Raw genomic sequence first — 25,748 nt, forward strand, 5'->3', positions numbered from 1 at the left:
CGGATCAGGAAGTTGTGATGCCACCCTCAGTCACGCTCAGGGTAGGGCCGATTAGGGGGTTAGGGCACCGCCCCCTGTCACACTCAAGACAGGGTCGATGGGCAGGTTGCGACGCCGCTGATCCCGGTGATGGGAGGCATATTACCCTTTTACTATATAGGATAGAGGCCTGGTGCATGGGTAGGAGCCAGCTGGTTTGCTGTGAAGGGTGTCCCGGATCAGGGTGGGGGTCTCCACTGAGGTGCCTGGCCAGCTTGGATGAGGGGATGATGGCTGTTTGCAGCTGGTCACACACCCTTCAGGGTGGGGGTCCCCACTGGGGTGCCTGGCCAGTCTGGGTGAGGGGCTGAGGGCTGTTTTCAGGCTGGCGGGTGACTGAAGCTCCCAACTGCTCCTTTTTTTCTTTTTTATTCTGGGACAGCTTTAGCCCTGAGGCTTGTCTCCAGCTCTTAGGCCTCCGCTGCTGAAAGCAGGTTTCTGGCCTTTGTTTACCTTCTGTATTCGAAACAATGTTGCGATCCTGCTGGCTGAAGCGCAGTGACTAAAGTAGGTTTCTGGGGTTTTGTTTGGCTTCTATATTTGTAAACATAGTTGCTTAGAGTTGCAGCTCAGAGGCTTGCAGCGGCAGGAGGGGAATGTTGGAGTCCTCCGTCACTGAAGCAAGCAAGCCTCATGTTCGCTTTAAGCTGCCTGGCTGCCGGCCACCATCTTGGCTGGCAGCTAATTTGCATATTTCCCTGATTAGCCAATGGGAAGAGTAGCGGTCATACGCTAATTACCATGTTTCTCTTTTATTAGATAGGATGAGCAATTTTGCTATTTTGGGCTCTGCTGAGCATGGGACATAATTCTGTCAGGAGTGAAGCTTGTTAAAACTTGGTGGTCGGACACATGGACACATATAATGTCAGTCCAATTGTGTGGTCCCTATTATTAGTTTAAAGACACAATCTTATAGGTTTACATCGGCTTTATACAGGATCATGGCTGCAGGTGGCTTTCCATGAAGGAATAATCCTATCTCATAAAAGAGTAATATGCAAATTAACCATCACTCCATGACAAAGATGGCGGCACCTACAGCCAATGAGGAGGGAATATGCAAATTTAGGATCACTCCACAACAAAGATGGTGGCAGCCGGGCCAGGATGCAGGTGTTGTGCCCCGCCCTGCCAGTGGAGGGTTTGTGGGCAGCATGCAGGCACAGAGATGCAGAGTGGCCGGGGAAGGGCAGGACGCCTGGTTTGGTGGGCAGCTCTCACAAGCTTGGAGAGGCCGGGGAGGGGCGGGATGCCCCAGGTGTCCTGCTCCAGGCTGGTGGGCAGTGTGCATGTGCAGGTAAATTAGACTGTATCCACATGTGGGTGACAGCATGGTGGGGGACATTTGCATGCCGGGGGTGAGGAGAGGATGCACGCATGGAGAGCCTCTGGGCCACGGAGAGCCTTTGGGCGGGGGAGAGGAGCCGCAGAGGATGGCCTGTACTCCCCACATGGCAGCGGCAGTAGCCATGAGCGTGCCAAGCAGAACCTGCAGGCTGAGCTGAAGTAGTACCTGCAGACCATCAGCGCCAAGGAGTGGCAGTGCAAGTCCCGCTTCCTGGCCCAGAAGGTGTGTGATCGCAGGGACAGCCACCGTGGTTGGCCAGATTGATGTCCTCCTGGCCACGCCACAGGAGTTGAGGATCTGTGCAGCTGCAGGCCTCTGGTGCACGCATCCTCTCATCCCCCCTGGCGTGTGAACGTCCCCCAACACGCTGTCACCCACGCGTACCAGTGCAGCAACAAGATCACCTCCATGGAGCTAATGCAGGTGCTGAGGCTGGAGCAGGTGCAGACACACCTGGTGGGCACAGGCGGCCCTTGCTGAGGTGCCTTCAGTCAGTGTTCAAGATCAGGAACCCAGAGGAGGCGAGGAGTTCCGTCCTCTCAGTGAAATGGTGGGATAGTCGGAGCGACTGTAGAGGAGGAATGTGCACTTTGGGTGCCAGCCCCCATGAGCGAAGGCTGCCCTGACTGAGCCTCGCTTGCTTGGGGCCTAGCGCACTCCTGCCAGGCAGCGGGTGACAGGGTGTGCTTTTCCGAGTTAATGAGAGAATACATTGATTCTTCCGCTGCCCACGAAGGTGGAAAGTGAAGTGGGGAGACATGCGGGGAGTGAGCGAGGTTCCCTGTCCGGAGGTTCCAAATCGCTGTTGGTTCCTTTCACCGCTGACTAGAGATATACAGGGTGCCCCCCAAAATGTATACACACTTTGAATACCTACTAATTCCAATGGTTTTAAGCATGAAAAGAAATAAACAACATTGGATCTGTCATCTGTTAAAAGTGCGGGCACAAACTGGCAGTGGGACATTCCCCGAGGGGTTCTCGATTGGAGAGGGTGCAGGCCAGACTGAGGGGCCTCCCTACCCCCCTTCCCCCTTCCGAATTTTGTGCACCAGGCCTCTAGATAGGTATCTTGTGATTCAATTTGTTATTTCCGTGTCTTTGAAATTCTTCTGAAAATGAATAATTTTAACTTGAGAACAAAGAGTCATTTAGTCTAAGGTAAGAACACCTATATAAGCATATTTTTGCCTCAAAATATCTGTGGTAAAGCTTAGGAAACAGGATTTCAGATATAAAGCCAAGTTGGTCTGCAATGTGAAGGGCCCACAAGTTGGTGCTGGAGGGCTCTCCATGCTGCACACCTGGAAGATTAATGTGGAGGTTCCATTTCCGGGTATTTTTTCAAATGCCCAGACTTACACATTTTAATATCCAAAAGATATAACAAAAAGTGTATCGGAAAAATTGTAATGGGACCAATTCTATTTTTAATTTCATATGCTATCTTTTTCTTTCTTGCCAGCATCAACAGAGATTTAAAAATAAATTATATTATGTCAGTTTTAAACTCTATCTTGAATGACCAGAAATAAGGATTTTACCCCAAATTATGTTTTAATGGCAACCTTTCAGTGCACCCTTTCCTAATATGTCATAATTTGGCTTGATAACTTAAAATATTGACAATATTAATTATTAGTTGTTATTTGAATTTTATACATTTGTTTAAATAAATCTAGCTTGTCAGATCTATATACTAATTATTTTCAATGACTTTTGTCTTCTCTATAATTTAAAAATCAAAAAGTAAAAATAATTTCATTCTTTACACATAGTTTAAGAATAACTCCTTGTGAGAAGCCAAAGAATAATTATGATTCAACATATTTATTTTTGCCAAATAACATGTTTCCAAATTTGATAAAATTTCCTTGTGCATGAGACCAACTCATTAAAAGCAATGCCGTGAACAGATGTATTACGTGTGAAAAAATAGTTATGCTTATTGGTCTTTTACAAAATTCAAGCACAATTTTATTCATATGTAACCAGTTTGGGCTTAAAAACCCATGCATTTATTTACTCTGAAAAAAATTCTGTAAGTCTCTGTTATGTGCAGGTCATTATACCAACAGCTATAAACTTCCTCAAGATAAATCTAGTTTCAACTTTTCCCCTTAATGAATTTACAGTCATATAAATAGATATAAATACACACATACATATTTGACACTATGTGGGAAAAGCATAAGCAGATATTTATAACAGATATAAGGAGAGAAATTGAGCATCACTCTCCAGATGCATCCCACAGCTTGTGCCAGGTATATGCTGTGCTGGTACCTACTGTTGGATGGAGTTATTATATCCTCTGGAACTTGAGCAGGTGCTGATTGGAAGGGTCAGGTGTATAGCAGGAGGGTCTCAGAGTCCCGGTCAGATAAACAGATATGAGAAGAGACTAGGGGTAGTTTAAAATTTCCTAATATGTAAAAACATAAACATAAAATTCAAAAATAAATATTCCAATCTATCTATATATAAAACCCTAATATGCAAATAAACCAAATGGTCGAACACCCAAACAACTGAACAATTGGTTACTACGATGTGCGCTGACCACCAGGGGCTGCACGTGTAACATGGCAGGCATTGGCAGCAGGCGGCAGAGTGCGGAACATGGCAGGCATTGGTGGAGCAGGTGAGCGGGGGTATCAGACCAAGACGGGGTGCCAGCCATTGTCATCGGTGTGAGCCTCTGGTGGTTCCTGAAAATTCTTTGCTCCTGTGCACTGTGGCCCAGCCTGGCGCTCACACCTGCTGCTGGCGCCGGCCCCACTTGCACCCACTGCCAGCGCCAGAGCCACCGTTCGCACCCACTGCTGGCAGTGGGTGTGAGCGGCGGCTGCCAGCCCTGATCACCCTTAAGGGCTTCTCCACCTCCATCTGCTTCTTAGGGGTGATTGGGAAATCATCTGCCACTCACACCCGCTGCTGGCACCAGCCTCAATTGCTCCGCACAGTCAGCAGGTGTGAGTGGGGCTGGAGCCATTAGCGCATGGGAGCGGCGGCGGGAGCAGGCCTGCTGGCAGACAGGGGACCAGGGGCCATGGATTGAGGGGCCAGGCTGGGGCACAGAGGATGGGCAAGACCTGCCCCTGTGCCCACTGCAGCATCGCAGCCCACAGTTACTTTCAAGGTGCATGAATTCATGCACTGGGCCCCTACTATTGTAATAAGGATCATAGAAGGATTCTCTCACCAGGAGCTATTGCCCCGTCTCTGCACTGGTGTACCTGGCCTGACATGGTAGAAATGGGCTTCAGCTCTGACTTGTAGAAAATCCCTATACCAAGCTGTGTATTGGGGTGTGGTATCAGACCGAGCTATTCCATTTTCATTTTTTTTCTGAGTTGGCCAAGCATTTATGGTAAGTTCAGAAAACAGTGATCCAATAGGACATCCATTGCATTCTGCAACAGTGGTCTCTTTATTAAAAAATCATCTAGCCCTGGCTAGTTTGGCTCAGTGGATAGAGTGTCAGCCTGTGGACTCAAGGGTCCCAGGTTCGATTCTGGTCAAAGGCATGTACCTTGGTTGTGGGCACATCCCTAGTGGGGGGTATGCAGGAGGCGGCTGATTGATATTTCTCTCTCGTCGATGTATCTAACTCTCTATCCCTCTCCCTACCTCTCTGTGAAAAATCAATAAAATATATTTTTTAAAAATCATCTATTTGAGAGCTGAACTGGATTAAATTGTGCCCCCAAAAGACATGTTGAAGTTCTAACCCAAAGTACCTCTGAATGTAACCTTTGTTAGGAATATTTTCAGATGAAATTAAGTAAAATTGATTAAGGTGGGCCCTACACCCAGTGACTGGTATCCTTATAAGGAGAAGGACATTTTGAGACACACGGACACACATACAGAGGAAAGAAGGCTGCAAAAACAGAGGGAGAACCTGGAGTAATTCAGCGATAAGCCAAGTGACACCAAGTCTTGCCAGAAATTACCAGTAGCTGGAAGAGAAGCAGAGTGTTAGTCACACTGACACTTGATTTCAGACTTCTATCCCTCAGAACTGTGACAGAAAAACTTATGTTGTCGTAAGTCACCCAGTTTGGGGTACTTCATTGTAATTACCCTGGGAAACTGATGCTAGAGCAAAGAAATAGGGAAGGGAATGTGTAGTCTATATCATGTTTCCTCTCTGATCACTGTCTCCAATAGATGGACATTGATGTTGAGATTTTATATCAAATGTTCTTAATATTAACAGTCTGAATGCAATGTGAGCAGGAGAAAATGATGATACTGTTTTCTAGAAAAATTAGGCTCTTTCATTGAGCCTTCCTTGGATTGTCTAGAAAGTGGTATCCATGGGAATACTGTGTCTTACTGAAAATCAGAGGCTGCACAGGAGACCCAGTGCCACCTGAAATGCCTGTTTGGGGGCTTGAGAAAAGGTATCCTGGCTAGATCTTGGGCACGAGATACCAGAAAGATTTACTCCGTATCTAGTAGGTCTTGGCCAAGCGTTTCTTAGGAAGCACAATTGACTTGGAAACAATGATCTCTAACTTCACAGCTATTAGAAAATGACCTTGTACTTGCTGAGGAACTTCTCTAGACCTCATCAATAATATCATGGTTTTCTAGGAGGTAAGCTTTAATGTCCTTTTCAGCTTTCTGTTTCAATGACTGTAAATGAATAATTTCCTGAAAATGACATAAAGATTCTGAGCTATGCAACTGGAATTTAAAGTTTACTCACCTGTAAGTACAGGCTTTTCAATAGTTTTAATTAGTTCCTGTTGGATTATGAAGTTTATTTGTGTTTTGTTATAAATGAACTGCAACTCGTACATGTAGATGATTTTTCTAAGAATAAGGGGAAATGAAGTAATTTGAATTTTAAATTCTTATCCCATAAAATATGAAATGAATATTTAAAGATGAACAATAAAATTAGGCTACACTTTTGAAAAATATTCCTGCTTGCTAAAGTCAGAATTATACAGCCACGACCTTTAAAATAAAGCACAGAGCTTCAGATAAGTGCAGTAGTTGTAGATTATGGTTTCTGCAGAATTCTGCCCAAAGTGATATGTGCCCTTTCATCTTTTCTTTCAAAGAACAACAAACAATTTCTTTAAGTCAGATGAGTGTTCTGAAATGCTAAAATGACACGAATGGCTTCCACTCTTCCATATTAATATGGATTTCCCCCAAAGGTTTATAATCTTTGATGCCCAATCATGCTTGACTTGGCATTGGAAACTTCTCCAGTAGATTTGCATCAGAATATAATTAACCACTGGGGAGTCTGAAAAGAACTTGGGGATGCTTGTTTTTCTTTTCTCTTCAGACCACATGCTATACTGAGTGATATGTTGATGGCAGAATAAAAAATGGAGCATACATTTTCCACAACAAATTTTATTTTGCTTGAATAGCATCATATGTGTACATAATATACATGACAATTACTCCATAGATTGGGATATATGTGTTAATGTCATCTTCTCACAACCATTAGCTAAGTAATTAAGCACTTCCTGTTTCTGTTATGTGTATAATTCATTCTGCCTCCCCAAATCTATTGACTGATACCACAAAAGTATGAGAGAGGGACTAGGGCATTTCTAACCCACTACAGACTCCTTAGCACGTGAACACCCAATAGTGTCTGCATGTTACTCTACGTGAATTGTACAGTTGCAAGGTTTTTGCTACGTGTGTTCCAGCAACAACATGCAAACATCTTCTCCTCAAGGAAATAATGGCGATGAAGCAGTGAAGGTTCCTGCTGCATAATGAGCCCAGGGGTTAACAAAGGAGCTTAACCGTTAAGAACTTGGGCTCTCTAGAGCCACCCTACCTGAATTTACTCAGCTCTGCCACTTACTAGCTGTGTGACCTTGAGCAATTTACTTAATCTCTCTGTAGACTGCATGCCATAAAAATTAGAATGGGAATGATAAGAGGATTTTCCTCTGAGGAGTGAGTTAATACATGTAAAGCACTTAGAACAGTACTCTTAACATAATAAGCACTTGATAAATCACAGCCGTTATTATTAATGAGAGTTTAAAGATGGGTAACTAGAGAAGCAATTCTGGGGAAGGAGCATCATCTACAAACATCCCAGGGAGCAATTATATAAAATTCTACAGCCGAAGCTTGCAGTTGGAATATTTTAAATTTTGAGTAGCAAGTCTGAGATTCTAGTTGTGGTTGGCCAACCAAGAGCATATTAAATCAAATATTCAGTCTCTATATTTTGGGAGCTCAGGCAGCACATGGGAATTTAAATTATAAAGTCCTTTTCTCCCCTCTCCCTGAAAAGTCATGTAGATAAATGTAAAGCTTGAGAAGAGTTATAACAGCTTTGAGAGACTTAAGAATATGGTTGCGTAGGAAATGGTCATCTTGATGGCAGCATTTGTAGCCCGAGCCACAATCAGGGAATGGAGAGGCACCCAGTAACCAGAAAAGCCAGCACAAAGTGAGAAAGGTCATTGTCCTAGTGTTTGAGATAAGTCCCTCATTCAGGAACCACCTGCCCCAAAGCCGACCAAGTACAGCCTCTTTCATGCCTGCTCAGCTGTCTGTCTTTTCACCTGCCCATGATCTCAGCCCTAAGGGAAGCGAGCCACTCTTCTCAAGCACCCTTTTTCTTCCTTAGCATTTCTTTGCTTGTGTAGCCTCCCGTGGCCACTCTAAGAGATAACATGAGCCTCTCCCCCAGGCAAAGCTGCTGTGTCAGCTGTTGCTTTCTTGCTTCTGAGCAAAGGGGGAGGCGACCCAGGACCTCACTTCTGTCAAAGGAAGGAGGGCAGCTATCTCTCAGGATGACAGGACTGAACTTGTATAAGACAGAACTGACAGGAAAATCTTTTATTTTAATCACCTGATTAGGGGAATTGGCTTGGAAGTTGTCTAAACGGAAGGGACACTGACATATTTATTGTGAGCGGCAAGCCTGAGAAACACAGCCCTGTGGTCCAAGGTGATCCTAAGAAAGTGTGATAGCTCCAGTGGAAGAGAATCGGGCAGACTGATGCCTGGAGGATGGAGGCGTCCCAGCGCCTCGCTCATAGCAATCACTGCAGTGTGTTCACACAGCGAGGTCATTTTAAACTGGGGCTCACAGAGTCTAGGGGAGTTATTTTTTGTTTTTGTAGCCTAAATGGCAGAGCATAAACTCGTGGTTCTGGCCATCAGAGATTCTATATATCTCTAAACTTGAACATATTAGATATCTTAATATACTCCTGATCAGATCAGAACCTAGTTAGTGGGACATATTTGTTATGTTCGGGATTTAGAATTGTACTCATCACCAAGAACTTCATCTAAGTCTAATATTTATTTTATTTGAGTTTCTATCCCTAATGCACTGCTCCATGCTAGACACATACTATGCGTTTGGCTTTTTTATGAGTAGATAAATGAATACATGGATATAAAATTACTGTTCTGCTTATAAAAACATTTAAGTAAACAGATTTAAAATGCAAAAATTAGGAAAAACCAAACACATTGTGATGATTTTTTACATTTTACTTTTGAAGTTGACATAACTTGGCTTCTAGGAAAAAGACTACCTAAAGGAAGAAAATGTAACATTATCTTCTTTTTAGCAAAACTGAACAGCTGCTCATTTGTTTTGAGAATGAACACATGATTGAAAACTTGGACCTGCCAGCAGGGGCCCTATGATGGGTGTTCAGCAAAGACACAGAGTTTTCCATTTTTGATAGTAAGAGAAGAATTGAGAACATCGTCCCTCAGCTGCCTTTAACTAGTTAGAATGGAATCAGTGGTTCTCAACCTTCCTAATGTCGCGACCCTTTAATACAGTTCCTCATGTTGTGGTGACCCTCAACCATAAAATCATTTTTGTTGCTACTTCATAACTGTAATTTTGCCACTGTTATGAATCGTAATGTAAATACCTGATATGCAGGATGTATTTTCAGGGGTCGCGACCCACAGGTTGAGGACCGCTGGGATAAGTGAACATGTCTGCAACCTCTGAAGTTCATGCATGTGAAAGACTTTCAGAGAAAGGCAGAACCAGAAAAAATAAAAAAGTTAAAATCTCTTTATATTGTGTTATACAAAGAGAGACAAAAAGGTAAATAAAATCTGACCCTTATGTCATAGTCCAGTTTATATATGCTGCAGTTCTGGGTTTGAATCTGACCTTTTCTTATTGGTCTCTTTCCTTAATGTGGGACCCCCATGTTTTCCTCATTGGTCATTGTGCTACACGGTATTAGTTTCAAAGCTCAAAGCCCACATGGTGCCCCTTATCTTGCTCGTTGGAGTTGCCTTTGATCTCCTGGCTGCTCAGGCCAGAGATACCCCTGTCTGTCCTTGATTTATGGCTATTTTAATTGCTCAGGCCAGAAATGTTTCCATCTGCCTGGACCTCCTCTTCCTGTGGCATTTCTCTATCCTCTGTATACTAGTAAGTAAGATAAGCACCCTGGCGTCTTCAAGTCTCCATCTTTGCATTCCTCTCCCATGGACCCTCCTCATTCCCTAAACCTTCCTAATAACCCTAGCTAACCCTTTCAATTGTAAGTACATAAAGTTATGCTCATGGGAAAGATAACTAGTTATTTCTTTCCCTATTTACAAGCATTCTCCTATGCAGGATTTAGGAAACATTTTATATCAAGGGCCAGATAGTAGGCGTATGAGCATGGGTGTGTTCATGGGCTGTACAAAATAAAGCGTGGCCAGATTTGGTCCAGTGGCCACCGTGTAACCACCCATGCTCATTCCTTTAACAAAGGTTTATTTATTAAACAAATACTATATGCCAGGCATTGTGTTATATAAGAGAGATAAAAAGGTGAATAAAATCTGATCCTTATGTCATAGTCCAAACTATGGTTAAGGCCTCATTTGTAAGTTAAAAAGTCATTCATGAATTAATTCTCTCGTGTTGACATTTTTCTATTTGATATAAACTGATACAGGCTTCTCGCAACATGCCTTAAGACTGGGTAAGGAGGGAGTGCAAATACATGCTTTTAGCCTATATGAATAACTCCCCACCAAATACGATTTACCCTCATAATGTGGGGTTTTCATATTATATCTTTGTTCCACAAAGAGAGAACAGAACTCGCTGTTAATGTTGAAATTTGCCTTCAAAGACGACGGAGTCAGTGAATCACAGAACCCCTACGATCTTTTATGGAATATTCATGCTTGACAGATCCCACTCTGTGTACTACCACTGCTCCAAAAGAGCACAGGGGATAGCGAGTAAATGCTGCTAGAGAGGAGATAAGACTTCCAAAGAAAGAGTGTAACAGAAACGTGCATTTTTACAAAGAACTAAATTGTGTGAGTGCTAATAAGAATACAATGGATGTTTCACCAGGGGTGCCTTGTAGGAATGGGGCAATACAAATCAGAAACATTCTAATGGCTTTGCCAGAGGATGTTCTACATGCTGGAACTTGGACAAAAATTCCTATCAAATAATGTTGTAAGTTTAAAATGTCCAATAGGTATATGCTAATTATATTTTGTGTTCTTAATCCAGCGACTTCTTAAGGTTTGAGGAGAGAAAAATACTTTTTTAAAAAAATTAATTCCCTCACAAGAGAAGGTTTAGTTTGTTTTTGTTAAAATATTTTTATTGATTTTTAGAAAGAGAGGGAGGAAGAGAGAGAGAGACAGAGAGAGAAACCAATGTGGGAGCGAAACATCGATTGGCTGCCTCTTGCAATGCCCCTGACTGACCAGGAATTGAGCCTACAACCTGCACATGTGCCCTGAGCAGAACTCGAACCAGCAATCATTCAGTGCACAGGATGATGCCCAACCAACTGAGCCACACCGGCCAGGCCTAGGAAAAACAGTTTTTGCCTACAAGATGATCCAATTGGCCATTTAGCAATCTAACTTAGAGAAAGTTGGACATGAGCTTCCTTTGCCCCACATAGAAATTTTGCTAACTCTCCAGATCAGAGAGGACCAGGTAGTGAAGAAAAACCACCTGAAAAATGCTCTCCATCCCCCATGAAATAGTGTTTGAAAAATGAGCAGTGTGTTGCAGACACCTGCACTCAGAGACACATCTTGTCAAATCAAGTACATTTAATGTTCCTTCAAAGCGATGAGAGGGGTACCAGCCCGATGGTCCTATGGTGTTTTATAGCTGGGCCCATGTTTCTCCTACTTCAGGATTTACATGTGTTTTGTACTTGTGTCTTTGTGACATTTTAAGTTTACTGTTGGAAAAGGACCCTTACCTATTCAGTGCTCACCTCTCACTGTGCTGCCTTGTTTCCAAGAAGCACTGAGAGAATGCAAAGCTGGGCTGCTTCACCAGTTCCCACTTCTGTGACCTTGATTTTTGCTAAACCTCTCTATGCCTTGTTTTCTTTATCTCCACAAGAAATGAAAGTGGCACTTACTTTATGGGCTTACTAGAGTACACAAAACACTTGAAATACCGGTTAGCATCTTTCATAAAAATAGGAATTATTAATAAGAATACCAGTAAAAATACATAAAATTAATCAATAAGTCGATCCTTGTGCTTATTCTGAAGTTAACTTCCAATCTCTCCTTGAATTGGCAGCAGGTTAATAAGGAATTGGTTATTATTAACAACCCTGGAACCAAAAATTTGAACAATTTAAATAAAATTATTTTATCAATTAGCAAACTTTGTCATTAATGCTTTTTAGTTTAGGGATAGAGTTCTTCACATAACAAACATAAATTCTACTTTATATTGATTATCTGGATAGTAAAAACATAGCATAAGCAATTTCATTATTTTTGATACACTTTTTATGTTTTAATCAAATTTATATCTGTACCAGTTTCAATCATATAACTGGTACATTTCAGAAAAATGTTTGTTCATTTTGGTCTTATTTTAAATTATATTTTGTAAAAATCTAAAAATATGTAAGCTCAAAGTCACTAATCACCATTGAGATGCAAATTAAAACCACAATGAGATATCGCCTCACACTAGTCAGAATGGCTACCATCAACAAATCGACAAATGACAAGTGCTGGCGAGGACATGAAGAAAAGGAAACCCTAGTGTACTGCTGGTGGGAATGCAGACTGGTGCAGTCACTGTGGAAAACAATATGGAGTTTCCTCAAAATATTAAAAATTGAACTGCCATTTGAGCCCACTTCTGGGAATATATTCTAATAAGCCTGAAACACCAATCAGAAAGAATGTATGCACCCCTATGTTCATAGCAGCACAATTTACAATAGCTAAGATTTGGAAACAGCCCAAGTGCCCATCAGTAGATCAGTGGATAAAAAAGCTGTAGCACATTTATACCATGGAATACTATGCAGCTGTAAAAAAAGAAGAACCTCTTACCTTTTGAGACCGCATGGAGGGGTCTGGAGACTGTTATGCTAAGTGAAACAAACAAGTCAGAGAGAGACAAGTGTCACATGATCTCACTTATATGTGAAATCTAATGAACAAAATAAACTGATGAACAAAATAGATCAAGAGACATAGAAGCATGGAACAGAGTGCAGAATCTCAGAGGGAAGGCGGGGGAGGGTGGGTAGGTAGTGGAAGAGAACCACCAATAAACTTGTATGCATATTTGCATGATCCATGGACACAGACAATAGTGTGGTGAAGGCCTGGGTGGGGGTGGGTGAGGGCTAGAAGGGGTCAATGAAGAAAAAATGGGGACATCTACAATACTTTCAACAGGAAATATGAAAATATAATAACAAGATAAAAATAAAGTAAGAAATCTTATAAACTAAAAGAAATCTTAAAAGTTGCATTTTATGATTAGCACTAGAGGCCCAGTGCATGAATTCGTGCATGGGTGGGGTCCCTTAGGGTGGCCTGTGGGCATCAGGCCCCAGCTCATGCTCCCAGCCTCACAGCCCTGCAGCCCCGCCTGGCACCCCACCGTGGCCTGGCACCAACCCCTCACCTGCTCCACCATCCTGCTTGTGGGATGATTGATCAGTGTCGGGCCCCTACCTGGCTCCCTCAGCACCTGGGAGCCAGGCGGTGGCCCTGCCCCCTGCCACTGCGGCTGATTGCTGTCTTTGGGGCCTGCCTTGGCGTGGCGCTACCTACTCACCTGCTCCACCATCTCATCACTGTCCCACTGTCTTCAGGGCCCATGGGAGCCAGCAGTGCCTTCACTGCCGCTCACTGCTAGCGCCAAGTTGCCAATGCCCGTCATGTTCCGTGCCACCCCCTGGTGGTCAGTGCACATCATAGCAAGTGGTCGAACTGCAGGTCGAATTCCTGGTCAAACAACCACCTGAGAGGACAATTTGCATCTTAGGCTTTTATTATATAGGATATTTGAAATTATTGATACCTTCAATTGCATCTCTTCTGTAGATTATATTTTAATTGAAGAAATACTTTGTACATATGCTAAATTTTCCTCTAAGCTCAGAAAATCTCTATGAATTAAAATATGCTCAATTCTAATTTTTCATATTAAAATACAAAAATATTTCAACCAATATTTTTATTAGGTTTGGTTTTTATTTTGCCTCTCTTCCAGCTTTTTCAGCAAACACTTTAAAACAAGTTTTCTCTATTAATAATATTTTGTTTTTCAAAATATTAATACCTCAAAGTTATTGGAATTTTCATTTTTTCACCACTCTGGTATAAAAAATAAATTTCACAATTTAAAAATAAAATTTTAAAATAAAATATTTTATATTCTATGCTCTTTATATTTAATTTATGCAGTTCCTGTTATGTTTTTGTAGGTATACATTTCAATACTTTCTATTTTCAAGCTTATTTTATATAACTGAAATTCATTAAAAGCTTCAAAATTGTGTGTGTGTGTGTGTGTGTTTTCTATTTGCTGAATGATTTTATTTGACATCTCCAACTAATTCCAAATGAACTGCTACCAAAATACAGAGGGAAAATGTGCAGGCCCAAAATTAGAAATCAGTACCATTGTAGGACTTTTAAGATGATTTACAAAGTGGCTCTTCAAAGGATCAAACATTTCTAAAATTGGATTGAATTTTAGAATCCAAGGATAAAAGGAAAATGCGTTACTTCCATCTTAAAGTAAACTTTGTATTCAACTTTTTTAATGTGAATTGTGTAGTTGAGCGTTCAGTTTTCAACAGCCTGGCTTCCCCATTGTTTGGTAAAATACTGCAGGTAGTTTATGCACAAATATGAATGATATGCTACCCATGATTAATGTCAAGTAACATCCTGCTCCATGGATTTGTTAATTTAGTGAGAATATTTTTACCTCTGCAACATTTTAATGTATGATATTAATGTTCACATTTTAATGGAAAATAATATCATTCATATGAATATAAGATGCTTTACCTTGGATGTTGTGATAGTTAATTTTATGTAATAATTTGTCTGGGTCATTGTATCCAGATATTTCATCAAACATTTTTCTAGATGTTTCTGTAAAAGTGTTTTTGGATCAGATTAATATTTGAGTAAAGCAGATTACCTTCCATAACATGGGAGGTTTTCATCCAATCAGGTGAAGGCCTGCATAAAGCAAAGTTTGGCCTCCTCCAAGAAAAAAATAATTCTGTCAGCAGGTTGCTTTGGGACTCAAACTGCAAGTCTTCCCCGGGTCTCCAGCCTGCAGGGTTTACACTTATTGAGTCTCCACAATCACCTGAGCCAAGTTCTTCAGCCTCTCTCTCTCTCTCTCTCTCTCTCTCTCTCTCTCTCTCTCTCTCTCTCTCTCTTTCTCTCTCTTCCCTCCACCTCCCAGAAAATCCTGACTAATACAGACACAATAAGCTCTTTAAAACTTTGTTTCCATGAATGGAACGAAAAAACAAATAGAACTATTTTTGGAAAGTTCTTTTGTTGTTCAAGCCAAAAAATCGGCAGCTCTCACTTATATTTTGTCCTTGCACATAAAATTTTTTAATCAAAAGTGAGCAAGATAAACTTAGAATGATAGAAATTTGATCTACATAAAAAGTTATTTCGTAGAATGTTTTATAAACACATCTGCTGCATGTATTAAATCCTGTCTTGTAGTCATCTTAAATTAACCATAAAAATGGAAGCCCATGGAGGCGCTTTATCAGCATATCTGGGGTCTCTAATTCCCATGGTGGATGGTGAATGAAGATATATATTTTGTGAAAGTTGCATCACTAACTTTCTTGAGAAGCAGAAACCTAATCGTTAATTTTTCATTGAAAATGTACATTTTCATGTTCCTAAAATAGTTTCTTGTAAAATAAAAATAAAAGTAAAATGAGTTATGAATGAAACAAACAACTATTATAGCAACAGTCACCAGACTATGCTATTACTTAGTAAGGCAGGACTCTTTGGGCCTCTTTTTCCCACTCAAATTTTATATACACCCTTCCAATCTACACTAATAAAAGGGAACGATGCAAATTAACTATACCTCTGCAATGCCCACCAGCAAATTGAGAGTGATTATGCAAATTTACCCAACAAAGATGGTGGGTTAATTTGCATACACAGGCACTGAGTGGCCATGGTGACGATGCAGGCATTCTGCACCCCCACAGCTGCTCCGGGCCTCTGGGCAGCATGGGAAGGAGGAAAGGTGGCTCCAGCCGGAGCAAAGGGAAGTGTCAGCAGCCAGGGGAAGGAAGGCCCATTCTTGCATGAATCTTTGTACATCGGGCCTCTAGTATTTTGTATATTTTCCAATAGCCTTGCTGACTAACATCTTGGTGTCTTGAGCCTCTCAAGACCATAAAATGACCATGGCTTTGGTAAAAGTGGATGATTTACCAAATGGGTTAGCAGAGGAAATATCACTAATCTTCCCTGAAGGATTTCTGTCTCCTTCATTTTATCAGCAAGGACCCAGCATGCTCTATTTTGAAGAGTTAAGTTAAAATTATGTTTCATTTGAAAAGGGTTGGGGAAAGAAGTAAGTTTTGCTGCTTGTCTTTAAATATAACCACCATTAAAGCAGGAATTCTGTTCCCTGAACATATGTTCTACATATACTAAGGGAAATCATGGCAGAAATGGTACAAAGTTGAAAACTCCCAAACTCATAGCAGGTTGTTTGACTGCAACTGTTACAAAATAGCTTTGTTAAAAAATAAAAATTCTGGGACAAATGCCAAACCAGAAAGACATTTATATAAATCACCACCAGACCTTCTGAATTACTGCCACTCACATAAATAATTTATCTGATAAGGTATGCAAAAAAGTTCTCACTTTCACCAGTTTCAAATTTAATTTCCTCCACTTTCATTTCCACAAAATATGCTCTTCATATATGTTCTTAAAATATACTGACTGTTTTTGTAGTCATTGGATATCATGGGAACAACAGTATGATAAAATACTTTAAAATTAAACTCAAACTCCACAAACATGAAAAGTAGACTAAGCTAAAATCTGGCAGTTTTTTATGATTCTTACCACCAATAGTTGGTCTGAGCAGAACTAATATATTTTTCTGTGGAGCATAGCTTTATTCATATGTGTGACGGTAAATAAATTGACAGTTCACCAGAAGGGAAAAATCTTGTTTTAATCAAGGTTATATAATCAAGTAATTATATACAAACTTTATCCCACATGAAGTTATAAATAAGGAGGATTGAAAGAATATGACCCATCAGAGATGCTCAATTACAAATCTGTCTGTGTCCACCAACTGAGCCTTTAATAAAGTTTTTGCTCTCTTCTTTCAACTCTGTTGAATGATCCTTATGAAAAATCTCTGAGAGGATAAATCTTATTGTGTTTGAAGTTTCAAAGTCATGCCTTTCATTACCTACTTCCCCCCCCCCCCATGTTTTCATCATGCACCTTGTACATGTAACAAATCAGTCATATGTTCTCAGAAATAATTGTCTATGTGTCTGTCTTCCATCTGACTCTGTCCAGGACAAAGCTATGTCTTAACATTCTTTGTATCAAAACATTCACTTGGAGTTATTTAAAACATAGTAATTAGCTCAAGACATGTTTTTGAAGAAACATCAAGGTTACATCCACTTTCTTGTCATCATGTCCTAAAAATCATTTTTAATAATCACCATTTTTAAATTCAGATTAATTTATGATATCAAACATGTCATAGAGCCAGTGTGATAGACACTTAGCAGCCATACTTTGAGACAAAAACAGTATTGGAAGCTATTCCAATTACAGCAATGCATTTAAGTAAATGTATATGCAAGTAGAATTTGTGTAATTTTAAAAAAATAGTAATACAAACATGTGCAAGTCCATGCGTAAGCCTTTGGCACTGTGGGGGGAGGTAGTTTTATGTCAATAAAGGAGTTACATCTATGTGCAGAAAGTCTCTTTCACACTACAGATCATTAGATTCACAGTGTTGGAATTATAACACTCATAATGAATTGCAATTTTCACAAAAATACATTTATAAAATACTACTTACACAAGAGAACAATTTCGTTCATATTTAAAAGTATTTAGTAACTAGAGGCCCGGTGCACAAAATTCATGCATGGGTAGGGTCCCTAGGCCTGGCTGGCAACAAGGGTCAATCGGAGTCTTCCTTCCCCCAGCTGCCAGCTGCCGGCTGCTGGACGGGGCCTTCCTTTGTTCCACGTCGCCCCTGGTGGTCAGGGCACATCATAATGAGTGGTTGAACTCCCAGTCAGTCAAATTCCTAAGGGGACAATTTACATATTAGCCTTTTATTATATAGGACTAGAGGCCCAGTGCACAAAAATTTGTGCACTCGGGGGGGAGAGGGTGTCCCTCAGCTCAGCCTGTGCCCTCTCGCAGTCTGGGACCCCTTGGGAGATAATGACCTCCTGGCTTAGGCCTGCTCCCGGGTGGCAGAGGGCAGGCCCAATCCCTAGGTGCAGCCCCTGGTCGGGCTCAGAGCAGGGCCGATTGGGGAATTGGGGCACCGCCCCCTGTCATGCAAAGAACAGGGCGGATTGGGAGGTTGTGATGCCACCCTCAGTCACGCTCAGGGTAGGGCCGATTGGGGGGTTGGGGCACCGCCCACTCTCACACTCAAGGCAGGGTCGATAGGGAGGTTGAGGTGCCACCCCCTGTCATGCACAGAGCAGGGCCCATCAGGGGGGTTGGGGCTCCATACCCTGTCACACACAGAGTAGGGCCGATCAGGAGGTTGAGGAGCTCCCCCTGTCACTCACAGAGGAGGGCCGATACGGGAGTTGGGGCACCGCCCCCTGTCACACACAGAGCAGGGCAGATCAGGGGGTTGGGGTGCCGCCACTGTCACACTCAGGGCAGGGCCAATGGGGGGGGTGTTGGGGCGCTGTACCCTGTCACACACAGAGCCGCAGGGCGATCAGAGGGTTGGGGAACTCCCCCCTGTCACGAACAGAGCAGGGCAGATAGGGAGGTTGTGGCCCCACCCCCTGTCACACACAGAGCCGCAGGGCAATCAGGGGGTTTGGTCGCTGCCCCCTGTCACGCTGATCCTGGTGCTGGGAGGCATATTACCCTTTTACTATATAGGATAGAAGCCTGGTGCACGGGTGGGGGCCGGCTGGTTTGCCCTGAAGGGTGTCCTGGATCAGGGTGAGGGTCCCGCTTGGGTGCCTGGTCAGCCTGGGTGAGGGGATGATGGCTGTTTGCATTTGGTCACACACCCTTTAGGGTGGGGGTCCCCACTGGGGTTCCTGGCCAGTCTGGGTGAGGGGCTGAAGGCTGTTTTCAGGCTGGCGGGTGACTGAAGCTCCCAACTGCTCCTTTTTTCCTTTTTTTTATTCTGGGCCAGCTTTAGCTCTGAGGCTCGGCTCCAGCTATGAGACCTCCACTGCTGAAAGCAGGTTTCTGGCCTTTGTTTACCTTCTGTATTTGAAACAATGTTGCAGTCCTCCTGGCTGAAGCCCTTTAGCTTCTATATTTGTTACAATGTTGCTTAGAGTGCAGCTGAGAGGCTGGCAAGGCAGGCGGGGAAGCTTGGCTTCCTCAGTCACTGAAGAAAGCAAGTCTCCCTGTTTGCATCAGCTGCCTGGCTGCCGGCCGCCATCTTGGCTGGAAGTTAATTTGCATATCACCCTGATTAGCCAATGGGAAGGGTAGCGGATGTACACTAATTACCATGTTTCTCTTTTATTAGATAGGATTCTTTATTGAGGCTGCATTTGAATGATCAAAAAACAATTTTGTTAACTGAAAGTGACTTTCTTCATTTTTAAAAATTATAAAAATTTATATTTAAACAACACAGTGTATTTCAGGGAAAAATATGACAAAGCCTTTCCCTTTGTCAATAACATTAGACTTTTTCTAATCTGAGCCCCATTTAATGTCTGCAAAATTTAAAGTGTCCTTAAGCGCTGGCTTTTGTGGCTCAGTGGTTGGAGTGTTGGCCCATGCACCAAAGCCTTATGGGTTCATGTCTCCATTAAGGGCACAAACTGGGGTTGCAGGTTCAATCCCGTGCGCGAGATGCAACCAATTGATCTGTCTCTTTCACAATGGTGTCTCTCATTCTCTCTCTCTCTTCCTCTCTCCCTTTCATTCTCTCTAGAAACCAATGGAAAAATATCTTTGGGTGAGGATCAACAACTAAGAAATAAATATAAAATAAAGAGTGTCCTTAAGTATAAAGTGTACACATGCAAAAACTCACAGAGCAGGCCATGTTTTCATTTCAAGGGAAAATTGTATTTACCCTATTACCTATCATCACAATACCAATCTGCATTATAGTTGAAAGTCATTCATCATCTTAGAAGTAAATAATTTTCTTGATGTAGTGAAGGAAAAATACATCAATACAGAGAATGATGATGGTGTGATTATAGTAATTATCACATGTTATGTGAGTAGTTACTACCATTTAATTCTGTTCTAATTTATTACAGAGGTAGTAAAAGTCACATTAGGGAGAATATACAAGATGAACTCACATTAATGAATTTTTGTTCACTGGAAATGAGAAAAATAAAAGGCTTTAACATAGAATTAATATACAATTTTTTGGCTAATGGCTAGGGCAAAATTTAATTTACCTACATTACAGTTTGGAGAGGGATTAAAATAGCCTTCAACTTGGAACAGTAATATAAACCCTCATCTAAAAGATTAGAAAGTAAAGAAGATAACAGACTTTTTAAGTATCCAATTTTTTCTAAAGTTATGATAATTTGATTTGTTGATTATCACTTTCTTTGACTAGACCATGGATTATTCAAATGCAGAAATCTCATTATTTCTATTTTTTCCCTACTGCCTAATATAGTGCCTGCTCTATGGAAAGCAATCGTGGAGTCCTGGGTCTGATTCTGCTGGTTTGCCAGAAGTAATTGTTAGATTTTCAGGAACCATAGAGGCTATTTGTGTCAACTTGGTCCCTTGAAATCAGCATGGCGGCAGTATTTACAGCCTATGCATGCATATTAGGCATGGAAAGGGCTTTCCCTCCAAAGAGCAGGCTAGGAAAACATTTACTGTGATACCACCAGAAAGCCTCCTATCAATGGTGAGGGAATGACTGAATGGCCACAATGTTGCCTGGCGATGCTCTGCAATGATAAGAAGAAATGCGCGCCACTGATGAAATAAATACCCAGTGTTAAAGAAGATAAAATATTTGCAATTCGGTGTCAAACAGGCTTGCAGTTCTAATTTGGGCTCTAGCACTGACCAGTTGTGTACTCTTACGAAAGGCGTTGACATTCTTTGAGGTTTAAGCCCCTTCCACCAGGAGAGGATGCAAAGAGAAGTCTGCAGCCTCGAAGAGAACCTTCGCCTGAGCATGCTGCTCCCTGGTCCTGACTTCCAGCCTCCAGGATTGCTGTGAACCAAAGACCGACAGAGACGAACACTTTACAGTAGATAATAGTGAAATGAGCACCTATGAGTCATCTTTCAGAACAGTCCTCTAGGGGCTGGTGCAGAGGATGAAGGTCATGCTGTTGAAGCAGGGACAAGGAATTATGAAGGCAGCCGTAACACTGGCAACTTTGAAATGCCTGCACAGCCAGTGGTTTCCTTTAGGGGCCTTGCCATAACCTCACCTGTATCCTTAGGGTTAAATGTGGTTTCGGGGCCGTGCATATTAGTGGCCAGCGCTTAGTAGCTGTGGAGGAAGATGCAGAATTGGAGGATGAAGAGGAAGAGGGTGTAAAACTCCTACGTATATCTGGAAAGCAATCTGCTGCTAGAAGTGGTAGCAACATCCCACAGAAAAAAGTGAAACCTACTGCTGATAATGATGATGATGATGATGATGATGATGATGATGATGATGATGATTTTGATGGTGAGAAAGCTGAAGAAAAAGCTTTAGTAAAGAAATCTGTATGCAGTGCTCCAGCCAAAACTGCACAAAAATCAAACCAGAGTGAACAGGACTCAAAACCATAAAAGTAAGACAAAAGGTAAATAAGCCTTCAAAAAAGCAGAAACATAAAAACTTGTAAGACACTAGAAGACCTAGTAGAAGACATTAAAGCAAAAATGCATGCAAATGTAGCAAAAGGTAGCTCTCCTCCTAGCACAGATGGAAGCCAAGTTCCTCGCTTACGTGAAGAGTTGCTTTGACGACTGACCGGGAGCCTGTTGAAGATCTCTGGCAGGGGAGGAAGTCTGTTAAAGAAAATATTTTTCAATAGTTTTTTAAAATGTTTTGTGTTATTTTGTTTATGGCACAGTTTATATATGACTGTCCATTTTATAATACAGAATGGGAACTCCCCTATCATGTCCAGGTTTCACTGAAAAGAACATATTGTCCAAAATGCCCTTTCCTTTGTAAAGATGGAACTATACCCACCTTTTGCTTGATTTAAGTATGTATGAATGTTATAATACTAGGGACAGTCAGACAAATGGAAATGGTGTGGAGACAAAAATGTACATGTAAAATAAACTCAGTATTTTAATACAGTCAATAAATAAATAAATGCTTTGAGGTTTAAGTAACTTGCTCAATAGTGAGTGTGTGTGTATGTGTGAAAATATGGGGGTAATAATGCTCATCATATAAATATACAGTGGAGAGTAACTATTGCCTAAAATATATAGGATCAAATAAGAAGAAATTGATATTTTCATAGATTAAAAATAGGTCTCAGTTATTTCTCAAGACTCCAGTTTTATAATAGACTAGGGCCCCAGTGCATGAATTCGTGCACCTTGAAAGATACTGTGGGCTTAGAGGCTGCGGTGGGCACAAGGGCAGGTCTTGGCCCATCCTCCACAATCCTGCCCAGACCCTCCCGCCATGGACCCCGGGCCCCTGTCTGCCAGTAGCCCTGGCAGCAGGTGCTGGCAGCAGGTGCCAGCGCCGGGCAAGACCTTGGTGTGCGGGAGCAAAGAATTTTCAGCAACCACCAGAGGCTCACCCTGATGACAGTGACTGGTGCCCCGCTTTGGTCTGGCGCCCCTGCTCACCTGCTCCACTGATGCCCACCATGTTCTGTGCTCTGCTGTCTGCTGCCGATGCCTGCCATGTTCTGCACGTGCCCCCTGGTGGTCAGAGCACATCATAGCAACCGGTTGTTCAGTTGTTCGGTTGTTCCACCATTTGGTCTATCTGCATATTAGCCTTTTATTAATAGGATATGCAATCAATATTTGAAGGGAGAAAGAAGAAAAGAGAAATAAAAGGTTAGAAAGAAAGAAGAGAAAACAGAGAACATATCAGAATTTTATTCGATACAAATTTTTTTCAACATGTCTATGCACATCTCCCCAGTCTACCAGTTCATCACTATAGTCGGTGACTTACACAGCAGCAATTAATGTTCCCGCAATTTGACTAAAGGGATTGAGGCCCTTGAGATGCCTTCTGAACTGTGTCCTGTATGTTTACTACAACTCGAATGGGTAGTGTATATTAGCACATTGTAATTCTTTGAACTATCATTCTAAATGATCGTTCATTTAGCTATATTTTGAGGATCACATTAAGAAACACATTTTTATATATTTACTAGAGGCCCGATGCATGAAGTTCATGCAAGGGGCTTGGCCTTCTCAGCCCTGGCTTCGTCTGGAAGGTTGTTTGGCTGTCCAGTCTAATTAGCATATTACACTTTTATTATTATTATTGTGGCTAATTAACTAATTTTTAAAAGCAATACATGTCCTTCATAAAAAAAATGAAAGATCCTAATTACACTGTGTATCAAGGAGAACACATGGAATATTACTTAGAACAACAAAGACCACACTGTGGACCCTGCTCTGTAGAAATAAAAAACAGGACATGGACATCTTTCTATTGAATGCATACAGGTCTATTTCATCTCTTATTTTTATATCATATTCCATTGTACGGATGAGTTAAAATAGACTAAACTTACTTTTTATTTTCATAAAGAATGCAGCAATGAATAATTGTGTGTGTGTATTTACATATTTTATTTACATTATATATTCATATTTCTATGCACACTTTCTGTTACATATGCAGGCACACACATATATTGCTTTTGTACATTAATAAATATTTATACATGCATAAGTCTTGGAGTTGAAAATACTAGGCAAATGAGACTTTCCATTTCCAATCTGGCCGATCATGACTAAATTGTTCCCAAAAGATGTTGTGCTAATTTATAATTTTCCAAAATTGTGTCTGCTATTAAAAAACATTTCATCAATCATCTCTGAAATATTTGAAAGTTCGATATATGAAACAACTTAATTTGCATAAATTAATTTATTAATGAGTCTGATCATCTCCACATATATTTATTATTTTTAATTTTATCTATTTCGTCTTCATATTTTTGTTCATCTTCCTCTTGGGTTGTAAGGAGGCTGTTTTTTTAAAAACCATATTTTTCTGTCAATATATTCTAAATAATGTTCAGAATTTTTGTTTTTCCTTAACTTTCTCTGTAGTGCTTTTTAATATGACAACATTTTAAAATGTTATGTAGTGAAGTATGTCAATATTTTCTTTAAAGATTTATGTAATACATGTAAACTCTCCTACTTTCCAATATTTATATGTATGTCTATATTTAAATCTTTGAACTGTCTGGACTTTGTTTTGATGAAATGAGTGAGTACTGACTTGTTTATTACCAAATGACTGGAATTTTTCCTAAAGACACTTACTGAATAATCTATCTTTCCCTTGCCTATTACAATAGTTGCTTTCTTGGATTCTAATTGTCAATGCATCTTGGGTCTTTTTAGACTTTTAAAAAGTATTTTCCAGTTATTTATTCTAGTCCTGTGCCTATTGCAATTCTAGTCCTGTTGCAATTTTGGTTGTTTTATTATACATGTGTTTCAATATTACTTAGGACAAGTCCTCTTTCATTAACCGTGTGTGTGTGTGTGTGTGTGTGTATATGCAATTTACTTGGCTCCTCTTAAATTTTTATTTTTTTAGATACATTTTAAAATATTCTGACACATAGCAAACTTAAACTCAGACAGAGAGACAGACCCACACACTCACCTATACACATATTGAAATTTTCATTGAGTTTACAGTAAATTTATTGGTTAGTTTAGGGAGAACTGAGATGATAGAAAATTGAATCTCTGTGTCCAAGAATAATAGCTTTATTCAATTTATTTCAACCTTCTTATTGCTTTGGCATTTTTGTAACTTTATTCATATGAATCTTACATATTTTTAGTAATGTTATGTTTAAGATTTTTTGTTTTTGTTATTGTGAATGGGACATTTTTAAAATTGCATTTTCTAAATTATTTTTGTAGTATACTAATAAGGTATCTGTATATTTGTTTTTAAGTTTACTACTTTTTGAAATTCTTTAGTATTTCTAATAGCGTTTTTAGTAGTCTCTCTTGATTTTTCCAATTTTGTTGTTGTTGTTGTTTTCCACATACTATGTATTAAATACCTTCTTTCTCTAGTCTAATGGCATTGGCAAGCAATTCCAGAATAACAGGAGAAAAAGTAGGATTCTGTATCTTAAACATGACTTTGCTTTGCAAGGCTTTTAGGATTTCACTAATAAACAAGATATGTATAAATTGGGGGGATTTATTATATGTGTTTTCTGAAGGTGCAAAATCCATCGTTTCTTAGTTTTTTACATTATTTTAAAAATGTGTTAAACATTTATTATAACCTTCCATACTCTCTTTTCTCTCACTATTTTTAGGGAGTAATAAATTTTTAATAAAATTTAAAATTAATTAAATTTGCTTACATTCCACTGTTCTTTCAATATGCTATGAAAATTGATTTGCTAATATTTTGTGTAGGTCTTTATAAGTGGGAAATATTTGTAATTTTCTTTCTCAGTCATATCTTCTAAGTTTTTCTAATGGCACTATTATTATTTTGTAAGAAATAATTAAAAATGTTTCTCTTTATATTTATCAGTGGTTCCCAACCTTAACTGCACATTAGAATTTTTAAAACCATGAACACTTAAAAATTACTAAGGCCTGCGCCCCACCCCAGATCACTGACATGAGGAAGATGACA

At 40.6% G+C, this 25,748-nt stretch overlaps 1 protein-coding gene and 1 pseudogene across 2 annotated transcripts in view; both read left to right on the forward strand.

The window, feature by feature from the left end:
* DPP10 (dipeptidyl peptidase like 10) overlaps positions 1–25,748 on the forward strand; it is a 1,372,039-nt gene that overhangs the window by 217,349 nt on the left and 1,128,942 nt on the right. The gene's annotated exons all lie outside the window — the stretch shown is intronic.
* LOC308522509 (nucleophosmin-like) lies at positions 21,169–21,688 on the forward strand (annotated as a pseudogene). Its single transcript has one exon. The product of its transcript is annotated as a nucleophosmin-like (transcript).

Source organism: Myotis nattereri (genome assembly GCF_964212035.1).
Source record: "Myotis nattereri genome assembly, chromosome: 7".
NCBI classification, from domain to species: Eukaryota; Metazoa; Chordata; class Mammalia; order Chiroptera; family Vespertilionidae; genus Myotis; species Myotis nattereri.